At 34.3% G+C, this 26391-nt stretch overlaps 1 protein-coding gene across 3 annotated transcripts in view; it reads right to left on the bottom strand.

The window, feature by feature from the left end:
* LOC128670738 (very long chain fatty acid elongase 7-like) overlaps window positions 1–26391 on the bottom strand; it is a 52324-nt gene that overhangs the window by 22764 nt on the left and 3169 nt on the right. Inside the window, exon 2 of one of the 3 annotated variants that reach the window (XM_053746687.1) lies at window positions 16879–17060. The gene's annotated coding sequence lies outside the window, so the exon portion shown is untranslated. Of the gene's footprint in view, window positions 1–80; window positions 229–14268; window positions 14489–16878; window positions 17061–26391 lie in introns of those variants that run through there. The other 2 variants (XM_053746684.1, XM_053746685.1) reach the window with 2 other exon arrangements.

The raw sequence follows: 26391 nt of genomic DNA, 5'->3' as shown, positions 1-26391 counted from the left end.
ATGGAATTAAAAAATATTGGCAAAAATATTTTGCCAATATTTTTTTATTACAATATTTTTAAGTGAAGATATTTTTATACCGTATTTTTACGCCGAAAGAATTGAGCATTTTTACTAAAAGCATAACCGAATGTCACGTGCCCATCTCTTTTCTGTGAACGAAAGCGAAAAGATCATGGGCTCTCGCGAAAGTGCTCTTGCGCCGCTGCCTGGACCACAATTGAAAAGACCGCCGGTTTCGACCAATCAGCACCGCTCCTACTCCCACGCATTGCAAGGACGTAAGTAAGGTCGCTTGCGTCACGAGAAATTGCGTTCTAAGCAAACGACAAACGGTTCAAGTTTCCGCAACGATGGGCATTGAGAATGCTACGGCCAAAGTCCGGGGCCGTTTTCCAGTAAAATTTGAACTAATTTCCATGATAAATAAGGTGACAATGTTTAATTTTGAATATATAATTTATGGGAAACAAAGAAAAAAGGGGAAATGTATGACCCGTGACTGTAAGGTTTTCCTTTCGTAGACAACAATATGACGCTGAAAATTATCTGAAAAAGTTATCATTTCATATTGATATTTATAGGCATCTAGCTTTTAATTTACAATATACTGTTTATGACAAGATACAAGCGATTGTATTTTTTTAAATATTTATTCAAATGCTGAGATAATAATGGTTTTTACGGAGATTGCAACACCGTCGGATGTTTGAGAGACCGCTCCACACGAGATCGTGATTTTGCAACATATCTCAGGACCTTCAGACACACTTTAATATTTACACGTAAACGTGGACAATAAAGATTAGAGTTTCTTCTGGTTGCCTTGGATGTGATGTAAATTAAAGGGCATAATAATTTCATAAAATTATACGCTCAAACATTGTATTGCACAATGTTTGCATGCCAATGATTTTGATTAGGGTTTTCGTATACTTAATTGATTTGAGTCTTGTAACTACATTGTATTTAATATCAGTAGCCTACATTTTCACGATATTGCATAATGTATATGAAATTTCAATTGTTGTTTCGTGTAAATGACTGTACATAACTTTTACTTTACCCTACCTTTCACTATGTTTTTTTTTTCTTTTTAAATAGTTGGAGAATGGAAGAAATCTACCTGAAAAGTCTGCCTTTGTATGCGACAAACTCTTTTATTTATTGCTGTATATATTTCTTTTGTGCAAAGCTTACAAATTTATTATAAATCTTAATAATATGGAGATCTGCTTGTACATTTACTTTATTTTAAAAGTCACAAAATGAAAATAAAAATACGCTATATTTTTTATATTTTTTATGTGAAATGTATTGTTGTAATAAATAAACACAACATAACACAAGAATGTGTTGTTTTAATATTTTTGACCATATTTTACTTGGCTGTTTAAAAGAAAAATATTATTTTTTGATTTTTGTTCGTGCCACGATCATTTCCACGTGTGCACCAGTTCGGAGACAGTTACACTTGTTGTCCAGAGAGGGCGTTAGGCTTTCACTCGCCGATTGAACTTGTGCCACTTACTCGAGTCAATGTCAGGAAGTTACTGACTCAGTATTTCTAATGCCGGCTCCACATTGTCGGCGAACAGTTTGTCGGATTCGGTATACATTGCTGTTTTTTTTATAGTGGTAAATAAAAGCACTCATGCTAATTACGCAATATTCACGCATTCACGTCGGCATGTGTCTGAGTTCGGTGACAGTGTGGAGATAGCATTACATCAACTTGGCCTTTATTTGACACTTTATTTCAGAAGATACAATAATATTATTTCGATTTAGATAATTTATTATTTAAAAAAATATAGAATTTTGCGGGTTAGGCTTCACTTTATCGCCCCATAAAGAAACTGCGAATGCGCTCAGATAAAAAGAAAGAGAGGGATGTTTCTGTCTCTTGATCTGCATCTTAACTTAACCTTGTGCCTGTTATGGCCTTTGCGTATCCGTACTAGCATAAATTTTATTCTATAGGTCCTTCATTTATTCAACAAATACTAAGTATAGCAACACCTATGTACCCAATTGATAAGCAAAGTAAGCAATGCTTACTTATTTCCGTCTAATAATGCTCCACACACAAAGAAAAATCTATAATAAACGTCAGGTGAATTTTAAATACAACTCATTTGAGTTATGTCCAGTCTCGGCCCACATATTGTAGTTTCACAAGAGTGATGAAAACAGGCCTTGGCTATTCCAGTATAATGAAGAATCTTCGAATTTTTTAACGTGTGAAGGTCGAACGAAAGCCAATAAGAAGGTCTGAGGTCGAATTGACGGAAATATATTGGCGATTGAGATGGTAGGTTGTTTCATTTCATATCCATTTTTTACTAGCGGCCCGTCCCGGGTTCGCTCGGGTAAAAACTAAACATCTAAACCTTCTTCAGGAACCACATTATATATTGGTGAAAACTGCATGAAAATCCGTGCAGTAGTTTTTGAGTTTATCGGAACAGACAGACAGACAGACGCGGCAGAGGACTTTTTTTATAATATATAAGTATATATATATAATTTTCGACAAAAGATAGAAGATACATGAAAAGAGAGTGGGGAGGCTTTTGCCCAGCAGTGGGACATGACATGGCTATTTAAAAAAAATTAACAAGTTAATAGGCATAAGGCCGTTAAGAGTTGCAATTGCAACAGCGGAAGTAATGACCGCACTTGTCTAGCTCGCAGAGGGTTTAGCGAATGCTAGAAGATATTTCGTAATCATTCATACTTCAAGATTTTTTTATTTTTAATTTTTACGTATACATTTCATTCTAACAATGGCAGAGTCCCAAATGATAGACATAGTTATATTTTTTTTATGCAAGGGTTTTTCTCATATAAGGGTATGTTTTCGATATACCCTTATACGATTGGCGTAAAAGTAAAACATACCTATTTGAGAATAAGAACTAAAACAGCAAATGACAAGCAAAAATACATTAATTATAACATGAACTTTTGTATCCAATCAGTTTCTGCGCGGCTGAGACACTCCCATTTGCGAAATCAGTTGATGCAGAACTGGTCAATATTGAGAACAGAATTGCAATTCTGCCCTACTTGCTAGCTACTTGAGCAAAACCAGAGGTTATTTTTAAAACTCAAAAACAATTTCATCATTAGCTGTTAGGCAAAGTTGTCGCTCTTTCTTCCTCAATATTCAGCTTGTGTATTGCGTCAGGCTTTTATGAAATTGTATTCATGCGATCAGATCGTTTTAAGGTTTCAGTTTGGATTATTATGTTGCTTGATATATCCAGATGATTTATCACGAAGTATTTTTCATATACTACTGAGCAAGCAAACAGGTTTGTGGCTTACCTTATGGTATGTGGTTACCGCAGCCTATAAACGCCGGCCAAATCAGTGTCAAAATTTTCAAGTGTCTGTTTTTTTTTTCAAAGAGTTGAAGTCTTAACTTCATGATTCTAATTTGTTTTTGTAGTTTAAGTTTAGTTTTATCAAAAGTGAATAATAATTACAGTAATATAAGATGTGAGGGGGTAGATAACGGTTGGCTAGAATCATATTTTGTTATTTATTGAGATATGAGTTTACAACTTAACAACATGTGACCTTTTTCCTTAAAAATAAAATATTTTATAGACAAAACTTCGTACAATAAGAATTTGAAAGAACGTTCTAGTTTTTATGGAAGCGGTAATTTACAACAATACATCTACACTATCAACAATGATTTTTCCATAAATGGGCGTAATATAAATTACAATAATTACAAACATAAATTTTTGCTTACTCAACTAAACAGCATATATTATGCGTACATTGCACACAGTGACAGAAACCGTGTGCGAGATATATGGCTATGCAAATACCATGAAGAATACTAATGAATGCGTACATAATCTAAACAAGGAAGGTTTAATTATATCTACAGTTGATTGAGCTTTCGAGCCGTGTGCATGTTTTCCCGGAAATCATACTACAATATAATAATACTACTCTTTATTGTACCCAAGAAAGGGACAGAAAAGAAAATATCAAATACAAAAAATAATAGGCATTAATAAAAAGCGACCTCCTCATGACTGGAGCGTTTGTAATGTCTTTATTGTACAAAGAACACATGTTAAAAGTACATACTTACACAAATGAAGGTAAATATACCGAAGTAAATAAAATTAGTCCTCAATGAAGGTAATTTTAAAAATACAATATCACAATCTTAAACTGGTTCGAGAATCTCAAAAATTGAAATTTAAAAAAATCGTTTCTTTAAGAATATGTGTTCCAAATTTCATCAAAACCCATCTTGTAGATTCGTCGTGATTCATCAACAAACATCATTTAGCTATTAAAATACTGATTTCCGAACTATGGATCTTGGCATTTCAAAACAATTAATTTATACATATATCATTATAATATATTTGCTGGGTTACACTACGCAAGTTCTTTGTTCCAAGACGCCGAATCCGAATAGACTTGACCGTTTCAAAAATAATAAACTGTGGTTTCAAAAGAGATGTTTTGAAATACGGCCTTCCGAATGGACCGGTCAACCTCGACTGGCTAAGCATGGTCACTGTCATACCAACCCAAATCTCAAAGTTTTTAAATACGAGTAAATTTCTGCACATACGAGTGAATTTTTTCGGCAAACTTGCCTTGCATTATCGATTACACTACAGCATCGAATGCACACGAAGTCGACGAAAATTGAGATACACCGACAATAGTAAGTAAACCTTGCCTCTGCAGGCTTTACTTTTGGTAAAATTGCCACAAAGTACAGTCAACATCGCATCAAGCTACCGCCATAGAGATCTATGCAACGTAACATGACGTACGGTCGACTGTACTGTGTAAAGACCGAATAAAACATAAACTTGTGTTTCAGAACTCTGATTGTAGATGTAGGCGCTAAACCGACCACTCTCTAATCATATCTATTACTATAGGAAAGAAAAAATGCGTAATTTGGCGATTTTGACGTAGATGGCAGGCTATGCTTTGCGGTAAAAAAGCTAACATACAAACTGTGCAATGTATGTTCATTCACGCTATATCTATCGCGAGCGTCGATTTACGAATTTTCCGTTTGCCAATAGCGTAAGTAAAAGTGTGATTGAGCTAACCACGTTTGCCATACCTATGTGATAGACCCAACTTATCTTGTAGGTTTAAGAGGAGATTCGGCGTAAGGGAAACCATTAATTATAGATATGATAGAGTGCATAAGACACCCTATGCTCTCTATGGATATTTATGGAAAAGGAGGGAAAAGCGTCTGCGAAAATCTAGTAAAAATTGATAGGCAAAGAAGAAAAAAAATATATAAAAATAAAATCGCTAATGGAAATTTTAAAGTACATGTAAAAATATCAATAAGCAAATACTTTCCAGCTGTTGTTTATATAGTCAAGAGATATTCATAAAAGGATTTAAAAATAAACATTGTTCCGGAAAACCAATAAAGTTATCCTGAGGTCACCACTTAAGACGAAACGCACGAACAGACCGACATATCTTATCGTGCATCAGGTAAGGACTTTACATTACATGGTATAAGTAGTTATTTGTTGTAATCCATACTATTAAATAAAGAGGTAAGCGTTTGTGAGTTTGTATGTTCGAGGCGGGTATCTCCGAAACCACCGAACCGATTTCAATATTCTTTCACCATTAGAAAGGTACATTATCCAAGATTGCTATAGGCTATATTTTATCTCAAAATTCCCACGGGAGCGAAACCCTGGGCAATATCTAGCTATAAAATATATTTATTTCCATTTAATGTCTTGCATGCTAATTTGAAAAAAATAATTATGTAATAGCTATTTCTGCTCCCTCGCAGATTGTAAAAGTCAATCAAGGGAAAGGGCTATAAACTGCTTATTCTTCTCATAGGCAATTCGGCTATAGTGAAGCGACTGTCTACTAAATATAAAAAAAATAATATTATTTTTTTGTACAATGTAACATAGTTGCTTCCCATTAAATATCTGTCACTATGTGTGATTAGATCTTTAAAATAACGCAACGGATTTTGATGCGGGTTTTTTAAATAGATAGGACGATTCTTGAGGAAGGTTTATGTATATAACTTATTATGGTGATACCCGAGCGAAGCTGGTACGGGTCGCTAGTAAGGGATAAAGACGTACTCTGTATGATAAATGCCATTTATGAAATACATTAAAAAATAATCATAATAGAAAAACATGGAAATTCACTATTAATGTGACCTACATGGCTTTCAGTCGCAGACCTTATAGCCAATTGGAGACCGAAAACAGACTGACAGCAAGGTCGAACAAAATAAGTAATTTAAGGTACCATATAAACATCACGCCACATTGCCTCAGAGGTGACCTGGATCCAGGTCGGATATGATACGATAAACACGCGGTCTTATTATTAATTAGCATTCCAAGTGTGTTTCCTACGAGAACCGGGGGGCACACGCAACTTGCTTTCCGATGAGGAAATAACAAAAACTTCCCTTCGGTTGCTTAAATTCGCCCTTCACTGATGTATTCCTTACTAGACCATTAGGAAGGATGAGTCCTTTTTGTATTTCCATAATTTTCACGCGACTGACCTGGAATAAATATACTTTATGTTATGAGTAAATTTTTATTGAGCTTCAATGAAGACGAATAAGATAATTTTTAATATTGTTTTACTCGGTTATTCATACAAGAGTTAGAGCATAAAGAGCTCTTTCTTGAAAAATATAGTAGACTCAGTTATCAGGTTCCCTTTTCAGTCCTCTGTAATTGTGATTGAAATTTTTCATTAAAAAATCAGTTTTCTAGCTAACAAAAAAATTACAACAGTTTACCGAAAGCATTCTTTTTATATATTAAGGTACCTACTTAAGGTTTTTAAGAGTGAAGCAGCAGAACTGAATTTACCGATTATTTTAATTAATTTTTTTTTTCAAAATTTTGAGCAACCATAAATAGTTTTTTGGCGAAACGTACTTTCAGAGAAGAGTGTTTCTGTATGCTGTAGACACCCCACAACAGTTAGAGGACGCAACCTCTCATTGTATTAAACTTATTAACAGATACCGCAACGTTTTTAAGATTTCACCATAAATGTCTCAACAATCCTATCTTTCACCACACACCGTATTAGATATATGTCTAATTGAATTTGACATAAAAAGCGCACAGTATTGTGTAACAGAAGTATAATTCGCGGGGCTCACGCAATGCACAGGATGTTGCGCTTGCGCACAAGGACTGGGCGGAATGACGCGGGTGGTTCCGTCCGTGTCGGCGCTCGGAATAGTCAAGAGATGTACTTCTGTGTGTTGCTTTTTACTATGAAATATAATATTGTTTTGAAATTCTTCCTTACCGTTGTACTCTTTATAGTTTATAAGTCATCAAGGGGAATGAAACATACGACTATCTTGGCAATGTTAATCGAGTAGTTTGCCTTCTCCATTTCACACATTAGATGATAAATTATCAACTAGGGCGCAAGTTTTCTCACGATGTTTTCACAGGAATTCACATAATTTACAATTTTTCTAATTTTACTATTTCGCTATAAATTATGTTATGAAATTTGCCAATTTCATATAACAAAATCTCACTACTCTAACCATGTGCTAAATTTTATTGAAGTCAAAACAATCTTTTCGAAGATTCATGTCGAAATAAGAGCAAGGATTACTCAAGTGCATATATAGTAGATCATTACAACGCTTACGTGTTTTTATTTCACGAAATGCACCCTGTTAATTAACAACCAGTTTTTTTACATAACTCGATATCCTAGGTGAGCGATAAACCGGCTAGGCAGCGCGACGCAATTCAACAATTATGCGCTTTAATGATTAAAGTGTCGTACGCACTCGTATATTTTTCAAGTATTCAAAAAGTGTTGTATAGTTATTGGTTAATTCGAATTTAAGATGCTTTTGCTTATGCTTTGATGTAACAAAATGTTTTATGATCTTGGTAGAAATAGTCACTTGGCATTTAGCAATTTTTATGCTTTGAATTTAAATAAACTAAGCATTTGACATCGTGTTTATATGGATTTTAATAATAATGCATTTTAAAAGTATAATCTAAAATAATCAATGTATTATAGGAGAAGATACCCATAGCCAGTTGTCTGTACGTCTACATGAGATGTCTATATATGATAAGTCTGCTGTTGTACACGCAACTTTCTTGTGTTGATTTTATCTTATTTATGTACTTATTTTTCGTGCTATATATTAGATAGACGTAGATACTTTTAGTGTATCAACTTATACGTGTTTCACAAATGAAATATCTTTTATCATACAATAAAGTTATTACACATTTTCACAATTAGTCACCGAACAGCGAAAAAAATCTTCTATTGCAACTGGTTAGGTAAGTATAGTTATCACAGTAGACGAAGGCGCAAGAATTCACGACGTCACACCGCGTAGTGCAGCATTAAGTCGCTCACTCAGGACGCCATGTAACATGTCATGTGCGAGTATGACGACCGTTGCGTGTTAGTCTTCAGGCATTAGTAGTGACTTTACCAAGTTTATTGGGTGAACCGTCTCGTACTGATTATTTCATTATTTATTACTGTGTCAATAGTTCGATGTTATTCAAGTTCAAGATATATAAATATGCGATGCGAAAATCTGTCTGGCTATCACGCTACAACTCTAGATCAGTTTTAATGGAATTAGGAATATATAAAGTTAACCTCGGAGTTTTGACGACCTCGGTGGCGCAGTGGTAAAGTGCTTGCCTCTGAACCGAGAGGTCCCGGGTTCGATCCCCGGTCGGGTCATGATGGAAAATGATCTTTTTCTGATTGGCCCGGGTCTTGGATGTTTATCTATATATGTATTTGTTATAAAATATAGTATCGTTGAGTTAGTATCCCGTAACACAAGTCTCGAACTTACTTTGGGGCTAGCTCAATCTGTGTGATTTGTCCTAATATATTATTATTTATTTATTTATTTAACACGCAGATACAGGCGGGCGAAGCTGTGGGTAACAGCTAGTTGTATAATGTTACGGCTAAACCCCTAGGCTAGATCTAGATAAATAAAAGTTAAGGGTATACAATAGAACGAGCCGATGCCCGCGACTTCGTTCGCGTGGAGGAACAATTTTTGGTAAGGAGTCAAAATTAGTAGAGAGATTAAAAATGTCTTCATATACTATATTATGGGTTCGTGTCATACTTTCCTTCGGGCGCTAAAGATATAGAATAAGATAGACAAAGGCTAAGGAAAATTATAGTATTAGGTGCAGATCATTACATAGTTAAAAGTAGATTTAAGCAATTAATTGTAATTCAGCGTTTATCATTTCGGTTAAAATATGAAATGATAATTGGAACCTATTCTACTCACATTATTTACGGAAGTTTTAGAAAATAATTCAATTAAGCCCCATTTAAAAGTGTTTCGATAAAAATGTAACGTAGGTATCTAAAAGTAATTTAGGATGCGTAATCATAACATGTACGATTGAGAGTTAAGTAGATACAATTATATTCATGTAAGTAATTATCTTACACTTGAAAAGAAATCCTTTGTTTCTATTGATTTTAATGAACTTTGACCACGCAGGCACGGGCGTGGGTAAGGTCATAATAATAGGTCATCGTATCCTGTGTGATTCCGCTCTAGAATCCTCAAAATCCTCCCATAAGTAAATCGTGTATGACATTATGCCTTAACAGCTAACAGGTAACAATAGTATCTCCTATGAGGTTTGACGTCTGGCAGACAAAGGCATAGCCAAGTCTTAAAATTTATTCGGTTAAATTTTTACGCGAATCCTGCGCGTCGTCGGGGCGGCACAGCTCCGAAGCAAACGTGAGCACACGTCGGGTATCACATACAAAGTTTTCGATGTAGTAAATATCTCAGTTAAAGTCCCGTCAAGTATGAATTCTGAAATGACTGACGTCTTATTTTCCTAGAAATACGTAAATCTATATAATTAGAATCGACCTTTGTAATAACAATTACATACACACTTTAGAAAAAATAGAACCATTTTCTAGCTGTCCTATCATCATGAAGTAATAAGGTAGTTCTCATCGAGTCAATAAAAAAAAAATATCAAATTATGAAATATTTGGCAAAGTGTATGATTATTTACAATAGGTATACTTTTAGCAATTATTAAGACAAAGATTATATTTTTTATAATGAAAAAAATAACTTAGAGTCGCACACGATATTCGTTTGTACGCGAAGAAAAGCTGTTCGGAAAATCCTTTTTGATACTCCCTTGCTCTTGGTCTTCACGGATCCTGCAATCCTATCAGCTGTGAATGTTACATGTTTCCCTGTTTCCCTGTTTCCCTGTTTCCCTGTTTCCCTATTTCCCTGTTTCCCTGTTTCCCTGTTTTGGCTATACATTGTTTGCCGAAATATTTTTTTTAGCTGAATTTTCAGACTGACGACGATTACATGACAGTGAGATCAAATGTACCTATAGAGTGATTGAGGAGTCATTCAGTGTCGTTGTATGTTAGTGTCCAAGATCAAATGTTAATATTTGCAATGTCTACGTCAATAAGTACGTCTTTGTTCATCAAGATTTTGTACTGTAAACAATATGTCAAGGTATATATATTTATTTATTGGAAATTAATCTCTATTACCACTGCTTACAGTAGTGATCTAAGTTGGCTAATTTGACGTTATCCTGAACTCTTGTTTCAGTTGTTTTTGAGTTTCAAAAATGTCTGCTCGGTGCTGCTGAGCTCGGTGTCTCTTAGCGAAGTTCAACTCTCTTCCAACTCTCCACTGTGTTTGTCGATAGTGACTCTTCTCCAAGATCTTCTCCAAGATCTGCTATCAGTATTCAGTCTTCCAATCTCTTGTACACCTTGACTTTGTTTACCAGTGTGTAAATAAATAAATGAACCACACTAAGCACTAAGCTTATGTCGCGGGTTCGATGGACACAAATATTTGCCCGCGCTGGCAATCGAACCCTAGACATCCAGTTGGCAGGCGGGCGTAGTGATCACTACACCACGGAAGTCGTGTAGTGTTAAATTTTGGGTCCCATTTTCCAGCCTGTTCCGTACCATGTGATCTGTCCACTTTCATTTAAATTGGTATATTTTAGAGATTGGTGTCGGTTTATACGTATAATTGAAGCGGTGGTGGTCGAATGGTTAAGCTACCTACCTGCGATCGAAAGGTCCCGGGTTCACATTCTAGCCATGCTAGATTAGTTTGAATACCAATTTAACCTTTTGTAGATAACTGTTTACAACCAGCAAAGGAAAACTTTGTCAGAATCTTTGAATTCATTGACTTTTTATCAGTTCACTGGTGTGTTTAGAACATAACTCAATTTTCATCATAATTTAAGTTAAGAAATATATTTTGTAAGATTGCAAAAGTTATAGAACAAATTTCGTGATATTTATGAAACCAATCTATTGATCCTGAGATAAAAATTACTTTATTAATATTAATGCATCTTTATTGGATTTCAATTAATATATTCCAACCTTGAAATGCGTGTAACGCGTTTTCTCATAAACTATTGCATACCACAGATTATACAATACTTCCAGTATGCGCTTATTGTTAAACTAAGATGCATTTTTAATAGTCGTGTGATGTATTTATTTATAGAAGAAATGAGAATGTTCCTAAATATATATTTTTAATTTCCTACATTTGTACTTATTTACGTTAGTTATAAGGAGTTATTAAATTAATTGTATTTTTTTTCCAAGAATTTGGATATTGATATTTTAATAGGTATAATATAATCTTAAAATATATATAATATATATAATCTTAAGGTATATTATAATCTTAAAATTTTATAGTGCAATCTAAAGACATCTTAAAAAAATATTATATATGATAAATAATTTTCAAGATTTCTTTAGCGTACACTCAGTATCGTCCGGCGGCACCGACGCTTCTCTCAATAGGCCATTCAGGCACCGTGAGCAATATACCTATTTATTTCTTTAATTTTAAGTGTGTGAATAGGTTATTTCCACGTGTATCCCACAACGGGTAATTAGGCGAGTATTCCATGACGCTCACAACATTAGATGATACTGACTTGATCATAACATTACATGATAGACTATATTTAACGATGCATTAATGACAGTCGCGGAAATTCCTACTCATATAGTAAAATTGTACACTCGTGTATTGTTTGTTGTTTACGTAACGTCTTTTATATAAGAATTTTTTGGAATGTTTCACACATAAAATACCTTTTAGGGTAAAGACTAAATCCAAAAACTTAGTAGGAAGTACAATAACAAAAACTAGTGAATTTGACTGAGCACTTTAAAAAAAAAAATTATGTTTAAATATTGGGGAGAAGCAGACGGAATAGAAGGCAGGGGTTGTGTCATAAAGAGAGGTAAAATCGATAGCAGAGGATTGATGTAAATGGAGGCAGCTCCAACGATAAAGACCTTTCGATGTTCTCATATAAATTGTAGAAAAAATTTTTGATTTCTCTCTTAAATACATACTATAAATTTAAATTTATATGTCTATATAAATTCTGAACACGACGACCAACGTACTAAAATATCTACTCTGTTACATGGATGTGCAGAAACTTTTTATCACACAGACTGTGGACTGATGGCTACAGATAAGGGAATAATTACATGATTTTATACTATCTTAATAGGTTTATTAAGTGCAACAATAGTACAAGTTACATCACAATGCAACTTGGAACAAAGAGGGCATACTAAGTGTTGATGTAAAACTGTATAATTTATTGTTTTAATATTATAATGTAATTATTTAAGTGTGATCGAGTTTTATTTAGATTGTGGTGTATAATGCCCTAAAATAGGAAGAGGAGACTAAGTGAAAATATCCTTCAAACTTCAGACCTAACATGAACGAGGGTTAACGTTAGGTAGGTGGCCAGTCGTAAATTAACATTATTTTTAAAGCGAACTCCGGGCTTACAGACAAAGAAAATAAGCTTAATTAAGATTATTTAGGTTCGGTTTAATTCTAAATTAATCTTTAATTTGCGAAAAAATGTATTTTAAAAATGACAAAATAACATCAGTTATGTCACTATCATAATTTTAAGTATAAAAGTCATGGTCAAAATTAATTATACGTAAATTACGTAATATTTATGGACAAAATAGTGTCCAAAGGGTCATGGACATAAAGATAATTAGAAGTTCATAACTGGTAAAGGACGATGCGTTGCATCAGGAAGCAATAGGAATAATTTATTATGCAAGTGACAAGGTGGATTGGACTGACTGTTGATGTTATGAAGATAATAATTAATTTCCTTGTTATAATAAAGTTGACCTATCTAATAACTGAAGGATGTATTAACAAAGTTAAACTAATATAAATAAATATATAATATGAGCCTTACGTATTATAAAAGAAAGCCCTTTGTCGTGTCTCTTTTGTCTGTCTGTGTGAACGCGACATACTCGAAAACTACTTGACCGATTTTTGTATTTTTACCAAAAGATAGTTAACGTGTATAATGTCTTATTGTTTTACCCGAGCCAAGCCGGGGCGGGCAACTAGTTATATATCTAAAATTACTTTGAACTAATGAGCGAACAAAAGCTAGTGACTTTTTTTATATAATGGATGATATAACATATAATGAGTCAATTAGGTGTTAAATATCGAAGATCTGACAGCTAAGAGTACTGTGCAAAATGAAGAAGAAAATGTAAGTGAGCGAAGCCTTGGTTTTCTTCGCTTGACGGTCAATAAATTAAGTAAAATTTCATGTAATATACTTATTTTTCGCAATTAATTGTAAAATTTCATGTAATATACTTATTTTTCGCAATTAATTGTAAAATTTCATGTAATATACTTATTTTTGGCAAATCATTTAAATAATTATATCATACATTTTGTAGTTATAGTTATGCACTATGTTACTCGTTTCTGTAATGAAGTATTGTGTTGTATTGAAATACCTACATCATAATGAGACCTTTATTTTCAACATTTGTTTTTGTCGGTTTGTAGTGTGTAGACATTTCGTAGCAAGGTCGTAGCAACCTCGTAGACCGTGATAAAGTTTATTTTATTGTAAGTATTGCGTACTAAATTATATTAATACCCTAATTTCAATAATGTTCCAATTATTAATTTACGTTTCTGACACTTAGTATTTTGACGTAATTATGCATGTATATTAAATCTTTTGTTTCAGATCTAGCTTGGATTAAATTTTGTTGAAATTTTTTGATAAGGATTAAAAAGTTGAATTAATTAGTAATAACAAATATATACACAAATGAACTTACCAGTTAAAATTTATGCTATATTCACGGGAAGACATCACAATGTTATCTCTATCTAATTTGATCACTAAATTAGCAGAGCACCATACGATAGTCACAAAAACTTTAAACCACTCAGTACAGGTCTAAAAGTCTTAAAAAGACTTACTACCAACTGAGATGTAATGAGTAGGGTTTATAATATACACCGCGAATGATAACGCGCCGACGACCACAGAGTACTGAACGGATTCAGAGGCGGCACAGTATACTTAAAAGATTTAGAGGGGCGAGGTATGACCTCGTCCTAAGTAATCAGGTAAGGTTACGATAATTTTTTCTTCTTCTAAATTTTACATTTCATAATTTTATGTACGTGACGTAAGTAATTTTGAAATAATTTTGAATAAAAATTTCAAGTAATATATTTTGTACAAATAGGTTTTAAAATTAACCACTTGTTTTTTAATGTTTTTTGGTTTTCCGTTTTAATTATGTTTGATAACTCTACTTACTTCGGGATACTCTCTCTCTTATCTCTGGATGTTCCCGGTTGCGTTTGGGGTTGTGAGGCCGCGGGGCCAGCGTTTATAAAATATTTTAAATTTTGAAGATTCGGCTGTGATTTTATAACCAGCCGCCTTCCTGACGTCAACCCTCCTTGGAAATGCCATTGTTGCCTATCGCTGCCTAGACTGTGTGTCTCTTAGTCGCCTCGTACGAAATCCACGGGAGGATATGGAGTGGTCCTATTCTAGGGCGGAACCACACGCTTACTTCGGGTACTATATTAAGCATTTAGAGAAATGGTATAAACATCTTCAAGGGTATAAATAATTGAGCACGTTTCATAAACTTTTTGGGCAACTGAATATTATGTCGAAACATAGTGAGCATTGCCAATATTGCAATGTACATAATTTACGGCCCTTGTCTGACCTTTGTTTATTTTATCAACTTTTAGTTAAAATTTGTCGTAGATTCTTTCTCATTATCGCTTCTTTCGTTTCGTTTTCTGCTGTGAAGCCCCAAAGACGTAAAAATATCATTGAAATAGAATAGATTTTGTTACAATATATCGATATATTACGATCGGCCAACCAGATTTTCATCTGGTTGGCCGATCGTAAAATATCGAGCTGGCTTAGGTTACCAACTTCATATTTCTCTCTTTGCAGTAGTTTGTAGCTTGTGAGAAAAGTACTATTTAACATAAATTTTGACGTGAAAAAGTGCATGTGAAAGTTTCCGAATAAATGATTTGATTTGATTTGCGTGTCAATTCGACTCAATTTGCGAGGGCAACAATGTTACCAACACATAATTAGGTATGTCCTTTAGTGGTAGGACACATAGGGTAGGGAAATAAGTGCCATGTTCCTCACCATGGCACACTAAGTGGTGTTGGCCTAGTGGTGAAGACCTATACCGCTTGTGATCGAAAGGTTCAAATCCTACTCGCGCCACATGAGTTTTTATACTCAGGTATAGTAGTTTATATAGACCACCACTTGCTTCCGGTGAAAGAAAACATCGTGAGGAAACCTCACTGTCCCACACTCGTGGACAGATTAGTTCACTACTGTGTATGCGACTACTTGCCACTAGTTGGCGATGTATGTAATTGTAAAAATCATGTCAGATGCCTTTAGGCGACTTGAATAAGATCTGACACCAGTGTTAGCGATAACACACTCGACATGATAATGACCACCCACTACACTCATAGGCAAGTAGTGCCAGAAGCGTGAGAGCCCCACAACTACATTTACTAAAATGAAATTGCGTCAATACGATGATTGAGAATTAAAGGAATACAGGATGAAATTAGTGACATTAAATTGTATCTGACTTAAAGGACTTTGAACGATAAACAGGTCGGAAGATGTCGACGATTTTTTTTTATTCCTACGTCAATTGATTGTTAATAACAATGCGAATAATAATTCGAATTCAAATTTTGAGTCTAACAACAATTTGTCAAACAAATCATTGACTAATCAATCAATCAACTTTTGATTTAAAAATAAGCGCAAGTCAAGAAACCTTTGGGGAAATATAAATTTTCCTATATTTTCGCTAAATGTTTTGTTTGTTTGTTTAGTTTATTAATAATAGGGCTATGGTCAAATTTGGGGAATAAAATTGTATTCACCTTTCATCATCTTTCTATTTATATACTCCTAATATCTCCATTTTTACGAACATGTGTGAGAATTATGTTTATTCGGGTGGTATTATGATGTGTATGACTTGATGGTGTACCTAAGCTCGGATTCCGACGAGGGAATTCCTCAACAAATTAACAGCACGGTCATGAAATTTTACACGTGGCTTAAGGCGCTTTGTGCCCGCCCACTACCGCCACCATCACATTTCTATGAATTTCTTTTAATTCTTGGCGAAAAAATACTATTTTAACCGATTATGCCACACTATATATTTATAGAAAGTATGGATATAGTCACAGTTGACTGAAACGAAAACGGTGGCCATGGAGATCCGTTGAGCACTTTGTATTATAGAAAAAAAAAAACAACGTAAAGTACGCCATTTTATCTAATCGGCGGCTGCGCGCAGGTTAAAGTTAACTTCATAGTTGACTGATGCAAAAGAATCTAAGTGAATACTCACCGAATCAAAAAGCCATCCGCTGTCTGCTATAGAACTCGTACTCTTCTTCGTCAGTCAAGCCGCACTCTTCGAAGCACCAGAGCCCGACGATGGTCAGCAATACAGTATACATGCAGAAGTACACCAGATATACCAGCACGCTTAGCCACATCGCGCCCAAGGTCCTGTAGAAAGACCTCGCGCTGTAAAAAAAAAACAAAAACTTAGCACTAAGCAAAAATAGGTGGAGGGTGAGTTGCACCATCAGATTTGACGTCGACTTTACCCGACGGTGCGCCGCGCGTCTCTAACATTCAGACAAAATGGCGTACTTTGCGTTTTTCTGCGCACGTAGACGTCAAAGTTGGCGGTGCAGCCCTAAGCCTAACATTTTATTTGAATGTTCCAGTCAAATTTCGAATATGGTAAGTAGGTTTTCTTTTGGCCAGTACGCCCTCAGCCACATCAAAAAATATTGTATTGTTCAGCGTCAGGTCGTTTTTAAAATACAATGGCCTTATTTATCTTAGCTTGACCTTTATAATAACGTCGACATAGCTTACAGTGAAGATACGTGTGTTGGTAAGCTGAGATTAAACGTAAGTAAAGAGTAAATAAAATTAATAAGATCTTAGCCATTATTAATGACCCATACATAAAGATTATACGAGTACGAATATAATTACATATGTTTAATAACTTATTCGTCTTGATTTCCGCTACGTAAGGGGAGTTCTTACTAGTAAGAACAAGAAGTTAATTCTAGAATTATGACTAGTATTTTTCATTCAGAGCTGATGTTTAACTATTAATTTTAATATTAGTTCTTTAGAACTTCATAATTAGAAATAATTTTTGAAACAAAATCCTTCCGATTTTGATTCAGCAATGATTTTATACCCTTATATATTTAATATTCTATCTCCCATTTGAACATTTCCTTCCTCAGCCGTTGAAGAGCGAAGCTCAGAGTCAGATAGCTTTACCAATAACCAACAGGAATTTTACCAATACCAGGAACTACCAAGGGCATATGGGTCCTTTTATCAACTCTTACGTTATTCACGGAAAGATGCATGCGTTCACATGCTAGTAATAAGTTTTAGTGTAGTAATGTGAAGGTTTTCCATGAAACAGAATAATTCAATAAGCCGCGTTTGATCGTGTTATCAAATGTTGCGCGGGCGCACTATGCAAACGAGTTGTTTCCTCACGATTGGCCAAGTACCGGCCCCGGGTCAGTCGACCCCAAGGATGTTCGAATGTCTAAACATGGCAGTCCTTTATAAACTTTGATGTGCAAATGAAAATTCTATTACGATCAATGATTATTGTAACAGTATTTAGGAAATAGTAGCTAGTAATGATACTGATTTTGAAAAGTTGCATACGCGATCACACTGAAATATAATTTATAGTAGATATTTAAGGATGTCTACCATAAATGCAAATCATAAAAATACAATTTTTATGTAGATCGGTGTGATTTATTCGGATTAAAAACGGTGGCCAATTAAAAATACCTCAGATCAAGTTGATCGCAGAGAACCGTAACACAATGGATAAGCAATTGTTAGACCGGCACATTTGCATGAGTTTGTAAGGTAGACGTACGTAGGACCGAATAAGAAAAATGGAGCGAAAACTTTGGCATTTCATGTTTCAAAACAAAATAAGGGCAAAATGTAAATACTTAACTGTGCAACATATTTATATGCAGTGGATGAAACTCCAGAAAGACATTCTAATAAGTCACTAAAATAATCATTGTTTCCAAGCAAAGATACTGTAATAGAAACAATGCAATGTTACATATATTGTGTAAATGAGGTTTTCTTATGCAAAATTATCCTTATTTTAGCTGCATGAATAAAACATGAGATCCAAATAATATTATGTCATACCGACACAAAAATAACCCGCTGGGTTTCATAAGAACATACTATATTATTACATCTAACTTTTAATGCTTTATTATGAAATGGATGGTCAATAAAAATATGTATTTTTTATTTTAATTACTATTTACAACTCAAATTGGTAGTAATATTATCAACTAGCGGCCCGTCCCGGCTTCGCTCGGATAACGGTTGAGTTGATCGCGAATAGACACACATACACAGGCAGAGTATTTTGTTTTATAAAATATGTAAGGATAAACAAAATGAATTATTTCAAGTTTTTTAATTAACAATTATTTCAGGAAATTTATTTTCCTACCGTATTTTCGTCGTCGTTTCCGCTTTTAAATAACTTTTGCAACTTCGTCATCTCAGCCGTTTGTCCACTGTTGGGCATGCGCCTACCACAGATTATTTTTGAAATAAGAACACAACTGAGCAGCTTAGCGAACTGTTTATGACAGTGTAATAATATTTTAAATAAGTTGTTGTACAATATCAAACTGGTTCCATATTCTAAATTATGTCACTCCTCCAAACTTGTTCTGATTGTTTCGTAGGACACATTATAATAATTGTATTTAAAAAATAAACCGAGCGAGCCTACTTGTGATGTGTAACATCATGGCAACATTGTACACGCTTGCTTTTTAGGCCTCCTACTACTGATTTCCGTCCCTTTTCTCGAAAAAGAGGAGAATATTGTAAGAAAATTAATAAAAGTTATGAGCTTTTACGTGAAGCCATGATTTGATTAATATAATTTGCCGATAATGACATTAAAATTTATATAAACGGCAATTTTTTTCTCGACTTATTATATTTTCATTGAATTTCAAGAAGCGGACCCTCAGACCACACGCACATATTGTGTTTTGTTCGCAAAAGTTATGTCATTGTCTACGAAGAATACTTAAATATTGACAGATTATATTTAAAACTTAATTGACGCGTATTTCGTTGTCATGAGTTTGATGACAACGTATAGGCAGATTATTATCTAGATAAACGAGGTAACCAAAAAAATTTGCGGGTATATTGACCTTGTGCGCAAGGGCAATGATGTCTTCTATCTAGATGATAACTCGGAACAGAAGTATATGCCGCCTGAAGATGGCACGTGAGATTCTATGCGAGTTGTGACCTCTTCAATAGCGTCTTTAGCATGAAATCAGTTTTTTCTTTATGGTATAAATGACTTCATAAACTAATGGAAACGTTTCTGAGTAACTCATAATGTGGTACAAGATTTCGCAAAGATTTCTTGTTTATTAACTAAGTACTTTTTATTGTTTTCGTGTCTCATGCCAATTATTATCTAAAACTGATGGAAATATAAAATAATCGTAATTGATTTAGATTCAAATAATTATAAACGAAAAAAAATGTGAATATATAAGTTTGTGTGTTTGTTATGTACTACGATAATAATACAATGATACTAAGGTATTAAATATAAGTAATTTGCGTAGCAATACTTTTATGACAATTCGTGGCATTGTCAATACTTGTTTGAAATGTATTTTAATTAATGAAATACATTCTATTACGCACATGGGTACGAAACGATGACAAGATAGACATCTCATCATTAGATATATGTAGTTATTAAAATATTGTTGTTTTCGACTCGTAAACATAGTACATAGAACATTACTTGCAGGGTAACATTACTATTTGGATGTTTTCTTGAATATTTTGGTGAATAAGATAGATTAGAAAGGTAGCTATTTTATAAGTGGTATTTTCGTGTCGTTTAAATTTCTGTTTTGTGTCTCCGTATTCATAAATTGTGAATAGTATGTGTTTGTTTGTATTTTCGCAAAACGACCCCTGGTCGCGTACTGCCCCTTTTAAATAATGTCCTTTTCGTAAATTGCTTCTTTAGCAAAATTTCCATGTAGCAAAATGACCCTTTCACAAAATGCCTTTTATGCAAAATGTCCTTTGGTAACAAAGTGGCGCTTCGTCATAGATTGTATAAATTTCTCAATATAAATTGTTAATTTTTGTCTCAATATACAATTAACACAAAAGTTAACTTATACTGATGCGATGGTAAAATGTTGCAATAGATGTATCGCAATCCCTTTCTCATAATAATTACAAACTAAGTTGGAATCCAAAACTGCTGGTTTCTTGAAGGTCTGCATATAATTTTTAATTAGTAGACTTTAAAAAAATAATTAGTTTAATTTACTTATCAGTTTTGATCAGGAAAAAATATAAAAAATGCATAAGAATATTGCAAAATCCAATTTAAATGGATATTGCTGTCATTTTATTTCTTAAACTATCCTACTAATATTATAAATGCGAAAGTGTCTGTCACGCAAAATGTATGTAATGTATGGATTGTTATGAGTGCGTAGTGATCATCATGCTGTCCGCTATTTGGAGCTCTTGGGTTTGATTCCGTTGGGAACGGAAAAACATTTGTAATTGTGATCACAGATATAATGTACCTATGTCAGCAGTTTTGTATGTTTGTGCCCGTTTCTGTGATACAAGCCTAGTGTGGGAGAGTCGTTGAGTGTTGTCCATTACGCCGGTATACTATCGGGGAATTCAGATACCGAGGCGAATGAAGGTACACAGCGTAGTTTGTTATTATCATTATTATCAGCCATATTAACATCCCCACTGCTGGGGCACTGGCCTTCCTTATGGATGGATAAGGAGTATGGGCCATGACCCACTACGGGTCCATTGCGGATTGGCGAGTTTTATCGACTGCAAATACAACAACGACAACGACCAACAGCTTTTAAGTTTGGCGAATTGTTTGCCTAGTGTATATTCATATCCGAATTCCTCATGGCTGAGGGTCGTGGTCATTACGTGGAATGAAACACACAACCACTTTCTTGGCATTATCAATGGAGTGGTTTGCCATTGCCTTCTCCATTTCACACACAAGTTAATAATAAACAACCAGGTTTCCTCACGATGTTTTCCTTCACCGGAAGCAAGTGGTGGTCGATGAAAACTACTATACATGAGACAGATTGGTATACAAACTCACGTGGCACAAGTAGGATTCGAACCTAGAACCTTTCGATCTCCAGGCGGGCGTCTTAACCATTACACCACCACCGCTTCAAGCCTGCCTAGTGTATAACCGGCATTAAATAATCTCTCTTGTTTCGTCTCATCCCTGCTACATGACGGCGTGACTGACAAATTGACAGGCCGTTAAAAAACGTCCGCATCGCGTGGAACCTGTCAGCCAGTGGGTCAAGGCGTGCAGATGCGAGCTCAGTTTTTGCCGCGCGTCGTTCCGTCTAGCATTACGACACTGAACATACTGCGCCATAGACAGTATCTTTATATATAGGTCGTTATGTGAAAACATAAATAAGCTGTTATTAGGCGTAGGAAAAATGCCATTAAGCGTAGGAAAAATACCATAAAAAAGTTGAAAAAAATACCATACATCTCTGAATCATTATTTAAAAACTAGCTGATGCCCGCGACCTCGTTCGCGTGGACTCTATGTCTTCAGTGAATGGTAATGTTTGTTATTTAGTTATGCCTAACCTGGACGGATTTTATGAAACATTAAATTGGAGCTATTCTGTTTGAATTCCATATCATTTTTTTAATTCATACCCTATTACTGTTTATTCATTGCCCCAAATAACTTTTTTTGTTAATATATGAAATGTACAGACAAGGTTTTTTTCTGTTTCATTATATGTATTGAAATTGATTGATGATAGTGATAAATGCTTTATTAAATTTAAAGTGTTAAAAACTAATATTGTACTATTGTACCAACAATTCTTGTACAAATTGAATAAATAGGCTGTGAGAAAAAATTCTTCATCATAATAGCTTGGTTATGAAGTTCTCACGATGGAAAACAATAACCGGCTAAGTGCGTGTCGGGTTATGCACAGTGTAGGGTTCCGTAGTTTACTACAACAATCAAATCAAACAATCAATTATCATTATCTATCTATTATCTATATATATAAAACTCTTGCGTTACTAAGTGACTGACTCACTGACTGACTGACAGACAACGCACAGCCGGAACTATTGGGCGTAGAAAGCTGAAATTTGGTGTGTAAGTTCCTAGGACAGTGTAGAGAAGCACTAAGAAGGGATTTCCTGAAATTCCTACGGGAAACATATTTTTACACACATACGAAGTTGTGGGCAAAAGCTAGATTGTTAATATAAGTTTAGTTTAAACTTTGGTAAGTTATGGATAATAAGAAGTAGGTCTAAATATTTTCCATGGAGTTGTTCGGAGCTTTATAATAGAATACAGTTGGTCGACTCACTCGTAAACTTATAAAGCCAACTCAGGTGTGAGGTTTCTTCTAATTTCGTTATATATAATTACTAATACCGTAACGTTTGACTTTCGCCATTGAACCACCAATAAAGCTTAAAGACGCTCGTCAAATGCATCATCCTTTCAAATCTTTTCAGAGAGTTAATTTGGGAAATCGGAATGTAAATAAAAGAAATCCCATTAAATGTGAATAACATTTTCTAAAGAAATCCCATTAAATGTGAATAACATTTAACGGGATTCCTTTTATGTATCCCGCGGGGCCAAATTATAAAATCTGGCAAGATATTCCGATTTCCTCTTTTCAACACATCTTCCAGAAAGTGGCGGGTAGTTTCTAACAACAACCATTCCGTTGGTACACTTGACTCTAACGGATATAGATACTTTAAAAGTTAATAATTTACGTTTAATCCAAAAACTCAATACCATAGAAAAGAGTAAAAAATAAAAATCATTCCCAATTTCAGTTCACGTGTAGGGGAGGTACCCTAAAAATTTGTTTTTTTTTTTTTTACGTTGAATGCAACTAGACCTTTCTGACTACAATAAAAACTAAAAACTTGTGTCAAAAAAGTGAATCTTTGTAAAATGACATATATTTATACAAAAAAAAATAAAAACAAAGGTTGCCATTATCATGTAAGTTTCATGTAATTACAGATTAGTTATATATGTTCCTCTTCTAAATAAAAATGGCTTCATGATTGGAAAAATAGTTCGTATCACTAACCTACCTATCAAACATTGCAATGTGGCGACCTTGCGATCGTGCCCTCTATGGGTCAAGGTTGCTGAACTTATAGGCAGATCGAATGCTTACGCATGTACAAATTTGGCGCCTATAGAAAAGAGACATCGTGACAAAGTAGTAAGAAAACTGAGTGCCGCCGCTGGTCGTGTACCTTATTTATTATAGCGTATGTGGCAAAAAACTCAGTTGTGTATTAAAGTCATCATCATTATATCGAGTGTGTTAGTGCTAACACTGGTGTCAGATTTTATTCAAGTTGCCTAAAGGCATCTGACATGACTTTACGACTGCTTACCGCCATCTTAATACATAGGTACGTATTAAGCTGATAATAATAAATAGCGTTAGAATTTTGATATTCCGATGTTGTTAGGGATATGCATGCTATAGTTTTATTAACTAAGGCCGTCTACGATCAGGCGAAGTGAAAGGGAAACAATTTGAAAGCGGATTCGGGACTGCTGAACGTTCTCGAAGGAAACAAACGGGAAAACGATGATGATAGAAAGAGAGAACTAAAATTCTTATATCTTCTAAATAAAAAATAATCAGTATTGTATTCATTCAATTTACTCGATATAAAATAAGAATGTTTCACGAGAAATTTACGTCTTTTGAAATAGTTAAAGTAAACGCTATACCTAAATCATACAAAATGATTATACACGTAATTTAGATATTTTTCTGTTCACTCAATATTTTGGGACTCAAACCGCGGGCACACCTGTTTATTACGAAAGTACGCAAAATCGATAACTCGCTAAACGACATTTCTGGACAGAGATTACAAAATGTATACAAAAATTAAGTCAACGAATTCAAAATAAATTAAATGTGAAGAATAAATAGAACAAGAGAACTAATAGAATAAATCTGTGTGTATTTTTTCCGCCAGGTGAAGGGGAAACCCCACAACTCTTTGCATGATGCCACCAACAAGAATGATATGCGTGAAAATGGTCTGATGCTGCAACCGTATGAAGAAAAAGTCGAATTTTAAATCCTGGGCTCATACGCTTTATTAATGAGGAAGAAAGCGAGAATGTGATCTGATGAGTGTTAATTAAGAAACTAAGTAATATAATTTACGACGTTCAAACAAATAAACTGTTCGGTTGATAGACTGATTGTTTAAGTCCTAGCGAATAAAAAAGAAATTTTTACTTATTGTGAACAGCGCGCAAACGAAGTAGCAGGCACAGTTAGTACTGTAAATCTCGTGTAAACAAAAAAAAGGATAACTAATTTTACAAATGCAATTACGTAAAGAATTGTCGAGCCAGTTCATTCACCTGTCAACTGGGCTGTATTGTAGTTAGCTCTTTTATTTTAGCGAGGTCGTCACTTGTCAACTCAAGTCAAGTAACAAAGCCTTTAAGCAATGTCATAGCGTTATGATTAATTGTAAAGGTGACTTAAGATTGAATGGGCTAAGAGCATTTTGGGATGAAGATTTTATTATTAAATTTAATACATATTTCGTAGGAACTATAATACGCTCCAGGTAGTACATATATCATAAATTAAGCTTTGGATTTTCATTTTTACAAGATGATATAGGGCTCACATATTGTATTGGCTGTGGCCAACTACTATTTAAAACTATTACATTATTAGGCATAGCAGGCGTCTACAGGTAGATATGATTAATAGTAAAAAAATTGTCCGATTAACAAGTCGACAAGAAAAAGAGGAATTCAAAGGGCTTTTTGCTTTTCACAAGAATCAAAAACATCTAGATCTACAAGTGCATTCCTAATACAATATAGTGCTGTACCGATTGCCTAATCGAATCATCGATTAATTACTCAACGCCAACACTCGGTATTTATCGATACCACGGAATAGGGTACCGGACGCAAAAACGCGTGTTGCAACTAGTGTCGCAATAAGTGGACACTTCTCCCACTGCCTGCCTGAAGGTTATCGTACAATATTTGTCTTATAATGTTGTAAGCTGAATCGATTGAATCTGTGTTCTTTGATTTTATTGTTGTAAAATATGATGGTAAGGAAATTGTTAATGAAGTTATCCTAATAAAAAAATATCCCAATTGTGTTATTGTAATTTATAATTTGTTCGATGATTTTATTTTTGTTTTAATTGAACTTCAGACTATTTATTTCAATGGTGCCGTTGGACAGCTAAGAATGCGGAGGTGCAAAGTGAAGGAGAAATTGGACACAGAAAAAACGCTCAGATAATAGAGAGAGAGAGAGAGATTTTATTTCAAATAATAAAAAAGGTAATAAAAATGATATATATTGAAATTGTAAATAAATACTTTTAATCATGCTAGAAATATTAATCTATGAAAATAATTAAATTTATTGTTGAAATACTTTTAGTCTTACAGCTCAACAAACGCATTTTGTTACCCTTTCTTTCTTATTCCTATCACGACCCACCTACTATTGGAAGATTTGCTTGTTTGTATTAACTTTTTCAACGAAAGTAAGTACATCAAATTAATACAAGATAAATACACGTACAATGGTTGACTATGTCCCTGTATAGATCACATACAATCAGCTGCCGACAGGTTGATACATGGATATATGTATACAGTAGC

Source organism: Plodia interpunctella, chromosome 6, assembly GCF_027563975.2.
Source record: "Plodia interpunctella isolate USDA-ARS_2022_Savannah chromosome 6, ilPloInte3.2, whole genome shotgun sequence".
NCBI classification, from domain to species: Eukaryota; Metazoa; Arthropoda; class Insecta; order Lepidoptera; family Pyralidae; genus Plodia; species Plodia interpunctella.
Note: the sequence above shows the minus strand (reverse complement) of the source record. Positions and strands in the feature narration are given on the sequence as shown.